Raw genomic sequence first — 13417 nt, forward strand, 5'->3', positions numbered from 1 at the left:
TTTAATTCAATAAACGCGTTGTTTGTTTGTTTCTCAATTTATTTTTCTTATTTTGTACGACTGGGGGATATGTATAACATATCCACAAGTCCTCCACAGGGGTGTCAAAAATTCCTACAAGTGTAAGAAGGAATATTTAATAAAAATCGGGAGTTTTCTTTAGTAGTGTAAGCCATTATGAGTTTTCTTTAGAAGTGTAAGCCATTTTGAGTTTCAGATGGTTCGCTGTTACACACAAGTCCGGGGAGGTGACTTGTTTGTAGTAGACAGTTCCACAGAACAAAATATTCTTACCGTGTCGAAACCCAGGAAAAGAACATGTGAAATTGCTCCAGAAAAGGTTTAATATTTATGAAGCAATTCTGGTTTCTGATTGATTGGTAGCAGAACGTGAATTTATTTGATTCGTCAGTTCTTAGCAACATCTTTTATAAATAGAATCGTCCGACTGTGTGGGATCATACCCCATTATCATTCCAAAATATTGCAACAAATATCTTTTTAGGTATGGACTTAAAAAGATATTTGCCAAAAATAACCTCTTGACGCTTCTGAGTAAATAAGTTTTATTGTTTGCTAGCCAGGGTACCCGGCATTGCCCGGGTGTTTAGACTGGTAGACACGAAGGTGGAACAGAAAGGGGAAAAAAACCCTGACATCTTATCGCTCAGCCACAACGGGGCAACAAGTGAAAAGTGTTCTAAATTAATGATTAAAAAGTTGACATGGAGAAAGTGAAAGTGAATGAGTTCACACAGGAGAAATGAAATCACACACTTAAGTTTTGCTGGAAGCCAGTTTTTTCAGCCTTCATGGGGGGAAATCAGCTCCCCCAAAAGGGAGGAGCTCTGGCAGTAACAATTGTCTGATATAAAGTGGTATTCCCCATTCCTGATAACCTTCAACATCTGTTGACCACTAAGGTCAGCGACTCGATTTTTTTTCAAATCAGTTTCACTTTTATACGAAAAAGCCAAAGAAACATGCGGAGAGGAAGAAACAGTGCGAAAATAGCGTGTAAAAGTCGCTCAAATAAAAGATAGGTGCAACCTCCTGTCGTAAATCGGAGATATTATAATCTAGGGAGTATATAAAAAATTGGTAGAATTAGTGACCCCTCGAGCCCCCCCCCTCGAAAAAAAGTATTTGCCGGACACACACACACACACGCACAACACACACACACACACACATACATTTTCGCTTTTATATTATAGACTAGCAAGAGTTCTCGGCATTGCCTAGGTTTTTGAAGGTGTGTGTTAAGCAAAAGAAAATTTTTTTTTAAATAAGTGGTAGTAGGCAGGCATGCTTGAACTAGTTCCGCAAAGGAGGAAAAAAACGTGAAAAAAAGTGACGTCTTTGCCGTTGCGTCCATCGCCAAAACAAAAGTGGTGGAAGTTTTAAATTAAGGCTAGTCAATCGAAAAGATGGGATCACTTTCGAAAATAGCGTCGAGAAAAGTGACCTCTCCTTGCAGTAAACTGCCCAGTTGAGAGTAAAGGAATGAATGTTTTTGGCTAATTTTTCGATATTTGTCGTCCAAAGGGTTGAGCTTCAAAATGAAACTGATCTCTTGAATATCTGTGTCCTCTATCGAAAGTTTTAGGCAGACATACATACATACATACATACATACATGCATACATACATACATTTAAACAGACAGGTGAGATTTATATTATAGATTATTATTACAAGATTTTTTTACGATATTTTACGCTGACAAACTCAGTTGCTCAGACTATAATAAAGGTTTTTGGTCAAGATCAGACTATAAAAAAATGCTAAATTTTTCAGAGAAAAGGCCAAATTGAAACCTGAAGCCACGCTTTTAGAAACAAAAAGCCAAAAAAGACCAAATGGAAAATGTTCTGCATTAATGCTATACTAGCATAAGCTGTGGAAATTCCACAGGGGACTCATTAATATGTAATATATTGATGTTGGCATTCTGTAGATGGTCAGTATAAATGGAGACACTCTGTTATATTATTGTACCTATTTACTATGCCTCCCCACGGGACAGAGTTAGACACCAGGGTCGTTTTTTAACGTGGAGAAAAGGTACAAAAATAAAAATTGTCTCAGTCGTGAAGGATTTCTCCTCCACTGAAAGAGAACAAGAAATAGAAGTGCAGCATCTGAAGAACAGATACTACACTTTGATCTTGTCCCGAAGGCCAAGTAAAACTACAAAAGTATTTATCTAAGCTAGCAGGGACGCCCGGTGTAGCTCGGTCGTAAAGTAAGCTTAAATATGATATTTTAATTCTTGCAGATTGCTTATATCTTATTATAGAGTTAATGTTTTATCGATTTTTATATGTTATAAAGTTGTGATTTAAAAAAAAATAAATAAATAAATAATATATCCATACGGTTTGGGTGAATCAGCTTGAATTGAAACCGAAACCAAAACTTATGAAATATTCTTGATAAAATTATTTATAAAAAAAAATAGATTACTCGAGTGCCATCAAGTATAATCGAAACCGAAACCAAAACTTATGAAGAATTCTTGGTAAAATTATTATTAAAAGAAATGGATGTCCATAACAATTAAATGACAGTCACTCGGATGTAAGCGTGACACACAAAATAAATAACACACACGCTTTCTTATTAATAGATAGATAAAGAAAAAAATACTTATATTGAAGATGTTAACTGGGCTATATTGAAGATGTTAGCTTCCAAATATTTGTGATTTTTAATTCATTTTCTATTGTTTCTCGTAAATTTAAGATGCTCTCTATGAAATTGAAATCATGAGCTTTTTATATATGCTTTTAGGGAAATTAATTTTTTTTTTTTTAGCTAAATCATTTGTACTAAGGAACATTAATAATACATTCTATAGTTTGCATATTATTTTTTAAAGCGTACTGAAGAACTTTATAGAATATTTTAAAGTGTTATATTTAAAGAATTATTGATAAATTTGTAGATGAGTACCCTAATCTAAATCCTACTCCTTAAAAATTAGATTCTTCTTTTTTAGGCAATTACATATTGGAAAACAAAAACAGCATTATTTCAGAATTTAGAGTTGGAAATTGGATTTGCATGTAAAGCTATTGTCCATTTATAACCCAATTCCAACCAATCGTTTATCCAAAGAACATTTTAAGAATATATAACTCGATTTCTTTTAGGTAAGTGAGATAAATTGTGTGTGTTTTTTGGGGAAAGGGATTGAAAAAACTTCATTAACTCTACCACAAACCCTAAGTCCATGTGATAACAGTTCCCTCAAATCCTTTTCTTAATTTCATCATTAATCTTAAGTTCAGGTGCCCTCCGCAAAAAAAAAAAGAAAAAAAAAGAAGAATTTCCGTCTAAGAACTAAAATGATAAGATGCCATTATAACGCAATCTGGCCAAAAAGTGAGAGATCATGTTATGTCAAAATTGTATACAAAACTGATCCCTTAATCTAAATTCTAAAATAACTGCTGTTTTTATTTTTTTTACTCAAATTTTTCAGCGTGTTCATACTAGTGTTGGGATGATTAATCAGAATTGGGCATCAGAAAAATCGGAACTTTTTGGAGTATCAGAACTGGAAAAATTATAGCCTTATTTCCGATTCTAAAAACGATTCTTTAAATTTCTTTTCTTGACAATGAAATAAAATGAAACAAACATGATGTATTTATTTATTTGAAGTTCATTTATTTATAACATAAAACCAAGGGCCACAAGATTACAGATTAGGAATCCCAATCCCAAATTTACCATTAAACTCTCAAAGTTTAATGCAATGTTTTTTTAATAATAAATTATGGTAAACAAAGTAAATATTCTAGAGTTCACTTCCTACTCCCTTATCTAATATTTTAAAATGTTCAAACTTCTTTTTGTATCACTTTGCTAAACTTCTACATAAACCTCTCAGAGAGATCATTGTTAATACCATGAGATGTATAATGCTAGAACAAGTTTTGATGTTTATTTTGCTGGCATCCCTCTCACTTTTCTCGTTGTCTGATCTCTGAAATGTTTCATTGCATTTTTTCAGTTTTGGCACAAGTTAAAAACATGGATGAAAATTTCATTATAATTTTATCAAATTGTTGGATACAATGCATAAAAGAAAACAATTTAGAACTTTGTACAAATTAAAAAAAGCAATTTACATTTGCAAGTACTGGACCCCCCCCCAGTGAGATACTACATTTTTAGGAGATTATGCATGAACACATTGAAAAAAACAAACAATTATTTTAGAATTTAGTGGTGGGGTTGATTAGTTGCATATATTAATTGAATGTAAAATGATCTCTATTAAAAAACACACGAAAAAAGTGGAATAGTAACTTATTTTGCCTTTGATAACATTTATTTGTTATATATTTGTTTATTTATTTGTAAATGATTTGTTTATTTATTTGTTATTTGTTTGCTATTAATTTGCTTATTTATATGTTATTTATTTGTATACTTATATGTTTATTTATTTGTTATATAGTTGTTTATTTATTTGTTATATAGTTGTTTATTTATTTCTTATTTATTTGTTTATTTATTTGTTATATATTTATATATTTGTTATATATTAGTTTATTCGTTAATTATTTGTTTATTTATTTGTTATTTATTTGTTAATTATTTGTTTATTTATTTGTTATGTATTTGTTTATTTATTTGTTATTTATTTGTTTATTTATTTGTTATTCATTTGTTTATTTATTTGTTATTTATTTGTTTATTTATTTGTTATATATTTATTTATTTGTTATGTATATATTTATTTATTTGTTATGTATTTGTTTATTTATTTGTTATTTATTTGTTTATTTATTTGCTATATATTTATTTATTTGTTATTTATTTGCTTATTTATTTGTTATTTATTTGCTATTTATTTGTTTTTTATTTGTTATTTATTTGTTTTTTATTTGTTTATTTATTTGGTTATTTTTTGTTTATTTATTTGTTTCTTTATTTGTTATGTATTTGTTTATTTATTTGTTATTATTTGTTTATTTTTTTGTTATATATTTGTTTATTAATTTGTTATTTATTTGTTATGTATTTGTTTATTTTTTGTTATATATTTGTTTATTTATTTGTTATTTGTTTATTCATTTGTCATTCATTTGTTATTTACTTGTAATATATTTGTCTATTTATTTGTTATTTATTTTTATTTATTTGTTATTTACTTGTTATATGTTTATTTATTTATTTGTTATTTAATTGTTATTTATTTGCTATTTATTTGCTTATTAATTTGTTATTTATTTGCTATTTATTTATTTTTTTGTTATTTATTTGTTTAATTATTTGTTTATTCATTTGTTTATTTGCTATATATTTATTTATTTGTATATATATTTGTTTATTTATTTATTTTTTATTGTTTTAATTTATTTGTTATGTATTTGTTTATTTATTTTTTATGTATTTGTTTATTTGTTATGTATTTGTTTATTTGTTATGTATTTTTTATTTATTTGTTATTTATTTTTTTATTTATTTGTAATTTATTTGTTTAATTATTTGTTTATTTATTTGTTTATTTATTCGTTATGCATTTGTTTATTTATTTCTTATATATTTATTTATTTGTTACATATTTGTTTATCTATTTGTTTTTTTTATTTGTTTATTTATTTGTCATGTATTTGTTTATTTATTTCTTATATATTTATTTATTTGTTATGTATTTGTTTATTTATTTGTTATATATTTGTTTATTAATTTGTTATTTATTTGTTTATTAATTTGTTATTTATTTGTTATGTATTTGTTTATTTATTTGTTATATGTTTGTTTATGAATTTGTTATATATTTGTTTATTAATTTGTTATTAATTTGTTATGTATTTGTTTATTTTTTGTTATATATTTGTTTATTTATTTGTTATTTGTTTATTCATTTGTCATTCATTTGTTATTTATTTGTTATATATTTGTTTATTTATTTGTTATTTATTTTTATTTATTTGTTATTTACTTGTTATATGTTTATTTATTTATTTGTTATTTAATTGTTATTTATTTGCTATTTATTTGTTTATTTATTTGTTATTTATTTGCTATTTATTTGTTTATTTATTTGTTATTTATTTGCTATTTATTTTTTTTGTTACTTGTTTATTTAATTATTTGTTTATTCATTTGTTTATTTGCTATATATTTATTTATTTGTATATATATTTGTTTATTTATTTTTTATTTTTTTATTTATTTGTTATGTATTTGTTTATTTATTTTTTATGTATTTGTTTATTTGTTTATTTTTTTATTTATTTGTTATTTATTTGTTTATTGTTTTGCAATTTATTTTTTTAATTATTTGTTTATTTATTTGTTTATTTATTTGTTATGCATTTGTTTATTTATTTCTTATATATTTATTTATTTGTTACATATTTGTTTATCTATTTGTTTTTTTTATTTGTTTATTTATTTGTCATGTATTTGTTTATTTATTTCTTATATATTTATTTATTTGTTATGTATTTGTTTATTTATTTGTTATATATTTGTTTATTAATTTATTATTTATTTGTTTATTAATTTGTTATTTATTTGTTATGTATTTGTTTATTTATTTGTTATATGTTTGTTTATTAATTTGTTATATATTTGTTTATTAATTTGTTATTTATTTGTTATGTATTTGTTTATTTTTTGTTATATATTTGTTTATTTATTTGTTATTTGTTTATTCATTTGTCATTCATTTGTTATTTATTTGTTATATATTTGTTTATTTATTTGTTATTTATTTTTATTTATTTGTTATTTACTTGTTATATGTTTATTTATTTATTTGTTATTAAATTGTTATTTATTTGCTATTTATTTGTTTATTTATTTGTTATTTATTTGCTATTTATTTGTTTATTTATTTGTTATTTATTTGCTATTTATTTTTTTTGTTATTTGTTTATTTAATTATTTGTTTATTCATTTGTTTATTTGCTATATATTTATTGATTTGTATATATATTTGTTTATTTATTTTTTATTTTTTTATTTATTTGTTATGTATTTGTTTATTTATTTTTTATGTATTTGTTTATTTGTTTATTTTTTGATTTATTTGTTATTTATTTGTTTATTTATTTGCAATTTATTTGTTTAATTATTTGTTTATTTATTTGTTTATTTATTTGTTATGCATTTGTTTATTTATTTCTTATATATTTATTTATTTGTTACATATTTGTTTATTTATTAGTTTTTTTATTTGTTTATTTATTTGTCATGTATTTGTTTATTTATTTCTTATATATTTATTTATTTGTTATGTATTTGTTTATTTATTTGTTATATATTTGTTTATTAATTTGTTATTTATTTGTTTATATTTTTGTTATATATTTGTTTCTTTATTTGTTATTTGTTTATTCATTTGTCATTTATTTGTTATTTATTTGTTATATATTTGTTTAGTTATTTGTTATTTATTTTTATATATTTGTTATTTACTTATTATATGTTTATTTATTTATTTGTTATTTAATTGTTATTTATTTGCTATTTATTTGTTTATTTATTTGTTATTTAATTGTTATTTATTTGCTATTTATTTGTTTATTTATTTGTTATTTATTTGCTATTTATTTGTTTATTTATTTGTTATTTATTTGCTATTTATTTATTTTTTGTTATTTATTTGTTTAATTATTTGTTTATTCATTTGTTTATTTGCTATATATTTATTTATTTGTATATATATTTGTTTATTTATTTATTTTTTATTTTTTTATTTATGTGTTATGTATTTGTTTATTTATTTTTTATGTATTTGTTTATTTGTTATGTATTTGTTTATTTGTTATGTATTTGTTCATTTGTTATGTATTTTTTATTTATTTTTTATTTATTTGTTTATTTCTTTGTAATTTATTTGTTATTTATTTGTTTATTTATTTGTTATGGATTTGTTTATTTATTTGTTATTCATTTGTAATATATTTGTGTATTTATTTTTTATTTATTTGTTTATTTAATTAGTAATTAATTTGCTTATTTTCTTGTTATGTATTTGTTTACTTATTTGTTATTTATTTGTTTATTTATTTGTCATATATTTGTTTATTTATTTGCTATATATTTATTTACCACTTTTTTTGTTGTATATCCTGCAAAATTCTCATATATTTTTTCTTTCCGCAAATATCTGTAAAGTGTTTGCATATAATCACTTATAAATCAGAATCTATTTTTTCTTCTTTATTTGCAGGGAGATGTGTTAAGGGTTTAATCTACACATTTGCCATTATTATTATTATTGGCTCACATGGAGCTTTCACACAACTCAACAAACGATCTGATTGGAAATCTGTGGTGTTTTCTGGAGACTGAGTGACAACAAGTCTCCCCAGACGTCCAGTTCTCTCCACCTCCTTCGATAGCATTTGCATCATCGCAACAGCCGCTTACCATTGATTTCTCGCTGGCAGTGGCCATTGGTTTATACTGAAATTTGAGTGGCACTAAGCCTCCCCAAAGTCCCTCTTCTCTTTGTGCTTGTCCAACCGAGGTCTGGCTGGCGCTCTCTCCTCGGTCTTTCAGTCCTTATTGATCCTTCTCAGCTCTTTGGTGTCACCTTTTTATTGAGAAAGGCGGTATTGAAACAATGGAAGGATGCATGATGGGGGTGTAGAACTTGTAGATATGCAGCTTCGGTGTTCTTCATTCCCTGTAACGCTTATTCGTTATATTGTCTTCTTGTATTATTCTCCGCATTCAAGGGTTTTCCTTAATATTTCAGTCGTTTTCATTATCATTAGTCGTTGTACTTTTGCAGTTATTCCTCTGATTCCAATTTCTGACATTCTTTTTTCAAAGTTTTTCAGAATTGTTCCTAGTGATCCTACTATTATCGGTACTATTTTGATTTTCTTCATCATCCAAAACCTTTTTAACTCTCTGGCTAGCTCTGTATTATTATTATTATTATTATTATTATTATTATTATTATTATTATTGTTGTTATTTTTTCCAAATCAACCTCAAACAAATTAATCAACCAAACCTTTATAATTATAATAAAAATATGAACATTCTTTGATAAAGGGGAAGCACAGAATAGTTTTAAAAAAGCCTCCCTTCCCATGTTAAGAATGGTTTTCTGAATAGTACTATTATTTAGAAACTCATTGTTAACATGGGATAGGGTGATGTGTTCTCACATCATTTTTGTATTTTGCAAATCAGTCGTCGACTATTTTCAATGGCGCATGAAAACAATTCAAATAGCATTTTGTACACTTAACAAAAAAATTAATACAAATCAACTTTGTTTTAAAAGGAAAATAAAACCTTTACCTGTTTCACGACTTTCAATAAATTTTGGAAAATATATATGGATTTATTTAGGGATTTATTTAACAACTTACAGATTAAATCGTAATGTAGGAACCGCTGGATGCATTATGATTAAAGTCAGATGTAAGAAACTTGTTTACTTCCCAAACTGTCATGACTGATTTTTTCCTCCTTCAAAAGTCAGTATTTTTATTTTAGGCTTTGCCTCACACAACTACACACAAGTCTAGATGAGTAATGAGTTCAGAACATTTACAGCACTTAAGTATCCAAACTGGATAATATATAGGTATGTAGTACTTTATTAAAACAAAACAACTTTATTTTGGAGATCACAATCGTTTCTCATTATCTATCTCTATTTTTCTTATATCACCACTAGTTTCCACTCCCACTTTGAGATTTATTTGCTTTGTTTTAGGTTTTACAATCCTGAAAACAGTGAGCAGGTTACATTTAAAATGTGTTTAGAGAGCTTTACTAACCTATTCCTTAGCTCATTTTATTTGTTTCTTTTTTTGTTGTTGTTGTTTGTAATTTGTCTCACTCTAGCTTATATGATGTAATGTTTTTGTTTTTTAAATATAAAATTAATGTTCAAACAACATATTTGACGTAGGATTAAGCGCATAAAGTGGATGTGGTATTCAGGTGATTAATTAGTGTAGAGCAAGCGTTAAAACATTGTAAGACAAAATGGGATATGATTATTGACCCCCCCCCCCCACAGTCTCAATCCGCCAAACAACCTTGGCCTTGTTGTTATTTTCAATTTATTGTCAATTTTGTTTGCAAATCAAATAAACCGACATTTTAGGTACACACCATTTGAATTAAAGTATGAGAACATTTAAGATATTCGGAAATTGAAAACAAAATAAGAATGTCTTTGGAAAATTCAAGAACAAATATTTAATTATTATTTACTTTGAAATAATTAGTCTTTATAGGAAATTTATAGTTAATGCCCGATTATTTGTTACTTTGAAGCAAAAAATATTCAATCACCTTCGACAGTGTCTTTTACGTCATATCTGTGCAAGTTGATAACATAATTTGAACTCCCACATTTAATAAGATGGTCGTTCAAATTGGTCAATTAATACTTGACTGTCAATGAATAAAAGTGAAAATCGATGTTTAGCTTTTGATACTAATTACTGGCTTTCTCTGACTTAGTTGAAAGAAACTTGTAAATGGAGAATTTGTTTTCAATAACGGGTTGTATCAAATATACTCAACAGCTTAAAAATATTTAATTACAACGTTTTCTTTAATAGTTATTACACAATATATATTTATATGTAAAATCATTGGGAAAAATATCTAAAAATAAAAAAAGAATAAAAGCAATAAAACGTTTGCAGTCCAAACTGCTGCAAGAAGATGTAGGACTGACCTGAATCACCCCTAAAAGCCAAGAAGTAGGATGGAAATAATACCATTCCCCAAGAAATAATAGTTTCTTAGCCCCTCTCTTTCTCTTTTTTATATACCGGACACAAACCAGGAACTGCTATCCAGAGTCCCTCATCATCTCTCCCCCTCTGTCTGTCTGTCTGTCTGTCTGTCTGTCTGTCTCTCTCTCTCTCTCTCTCCTTAACCAATCCCTAGCCAATATGACACAAACCAGGAACTGCTATCCAGAGTCCCTCATCATCTCCCCCCCCCTGTCTGTCTGTCTGTCTGTCTGTCTGTCTCTCTCTCTCTCTCCTTAACCAATCCCTAGCAAGCATGACAGGCGAATAGGCAGTACACTCTTAGCCCCGAAACCAACGAGATGTATGTTGCTGTTGAACATTATTAACAAGAGGTGTACTCTCTCCAAAATGTAAAAAGGCAAATAAAGTTCTTTTCTTTTAAAGGTTAACATTGATATTGTTTTTATTATTTCAACAACAACTAATGAGGATGGAATACTTTTGCCATATCTGGGCAGGAGTTGCTAAAAACAGCCTATCCTGCCTTGACAGAGTACAAAATAGACTTCATGGCTTAGTGGGGGATGCCCTTTTCTCTACCCTGCAACCTCTCTCGCACAGAAGAGACGTTGCGAGCCTATCCTTGTTTTATCGTTATTTCCATGGCAGGTGCTCGTTTGAACTCCAATCTCTGGTCCCCCCTTGCCAATCTTTCACGAAAAACACCCGTCTAGCTGAATCCATTGTGAAAAATTTCTCCCACTCTTTATCTGTGCCTAAATCAAAATGTGGATTCCATGAACAAAGCTTCTTTCTTAGAACTGCACGCCTGTGGAACTCTGTTCCGTCTGCCTGCTTCCCCACCGGACTACAACTTGGATGTCTTCAAGTCCAACGTTAACAAATTCCTAATGAACCGCCCCCTTAAGTAAACACTTCATCAAATCTCCACACTAACGTAATGTACTTGCAATAACCCTTATCCCTGAGTGGCTTCCGGGTCTTGATAAGTGGTGATCACTGTGTAAAAAAAAAAGAAAAAAAGACAAGTGCCAGCCAGTGTTACAAATACTTAGGTGTGACATTTTCAATAATAATATAGAATTATTTCATAAAATAGGGAAGAAAAAGCCAAAATTTAAAAAGTCCTACATAAAATTGAAAACCAAACTTAACAAATTAATTATAACATATTTTTTTTAATAATTTCTATCGTACACCATTTTTAGTCAAACATATTTAGTAAAACCCCATATTTTCATTTTTTTAATGTCTTGATTTTTTTTTTTCAATATTTTCGTTTTTTCAATATTTTCGTTTTTTAATGTCTTGATTTTATTTATTTATTTATTTATTTTCAATATTTTCATTTTTTTCAATATTTTCGTTTTTTAATGTCTTGATTTTATTTACTTATTTATTTTTCAATATTTTCATTTTTTTCAATATTTTCGTTTTTTAATGTCTTGATTTTATTTATTTATTTTTTTCTTCAATATTTTCATTTTTTCAATATTTTCGTTTTTTAATGTCTTGATTTTATTTATTTATTTATCTTTTTTTTACAATATTTTCATTTTTTGAATATTTTCGTTTTTTAATGTCTTGATTAAACTGTACAAGTATCGAAAAAAAAAAAATAAATGAACAGATTTCGAATTATAATCATTTTCTGAAAAGTGAAAATCTTGGGTTAATTTGGCACAACTCAATTTTCGCTAATTATCTTCAAAAACTGTTTCCATTAATTTTCTAATTAAAGGATTTCCATAATTTTTGGATATGTTCATTAATTGATAAATATTTATATTAGAAAAGCAAACAAACAAAAAAACAAACAAACAAACTACGTACTTGATAAATTTACGTGATTTTTGGAATGTGACACCTTTGTTCCCTGACGAGTGTGTACATCACCAAGATTATTGTATATTTTTGTTTTTAACTAAGTGTAATTCTAAATAAACACTAATAAATATTATCAAACGCAATAAACACTTCTTTTCTAGTGACCCGGATATGTTTATTTATTTATTTATTTATTTATTTATTTTGTGTGTGTATATATGTGTTTTAAAGCGCTTTTAGTTACATTTTTATCTGAAATTGGGGTTGTGTGGATGTCAAAATAAAATGTCCAGATTTTACAGAAAAATCCGCTAGATCAAAATTTTACTTGTTAAATTCTAAACGAAATCTCCAGATCTAGCGGGAAAACCGCTAAATTAGCAACATTGCAAGGGAGCGGCAAAGAAGGTGTGGTTGTCTGCTGTCTACGTGTATGTTGGCATGTGTATCGCCTACACGTTTCATCATTTTTATTTTTAAACGTGAGACTTTTATTATAGATTAACAACCTCAGCTAAATCTCCCTCACCATCATTTTAAGAAAAAAAAAAAAAAAAAGAAATTTTACTTTTTAGGCGATTACGTGGTTTTGAAAAGCTTGGAGGGAACAAAATATTTTTTTCAAATTTTGAATGGAGGAATAAACCATTTCACATATAAATTTAACATAAAATACTCCCTAGTTTCTGAGTCATTCTATCATTTTAGGGCAGTTAACCAAATTCATTCAGTTAAAATGCATAGAATATGTCTCCCATATTAGTATGGGAGACATATTCTATGAGTTTTTTGGAGGGGAGGGAGGAGTCTGCATTTACGTGTAGTTTTAATTCTTGGTCAGTCGGACTTAGGGC

The 13417-nt window shown here is 26.5% G+C and overlaps 1 protein-coding gene across 1 annotated transcript in view; it reads right to left on the bottom strand.

The window, feature by feature from the left end:
- Positions 1-12669, bottom strand: part of LOC145297754 (von Willebrand factor A domain-containing protein 5A-like) — a 52735-nt gene extending 40066 nt beyond the window's left edge. The window contains exon 1 of the mRNA XM_080143994.1: positions 12570-12669. The gene's annotated coding sequence lies outside the window, so the exon portion shown is untranslated. The remainder of the gene's footprint in view (positions 1-12569) is intronic.
- Between the last annotated feature and the right edge of the window lie 748 nt (positions 12670-13417).

This window comes from Euprymna scolopes, chromosome 18 (assembly GCF_053919585.1).
Source record: "Euprymna scolopes isolate OS-2025 chromosome 18, ASM5391958v1, whole genome shotgun sequence".
NCBI classification, from domain to species: domain Eukaryota; kingdom Metazoa; phylum Mollusca; class Cephalopoda; order Sepiida; family Sepiolidae; genus Euprymna; species Euprymna scolopes.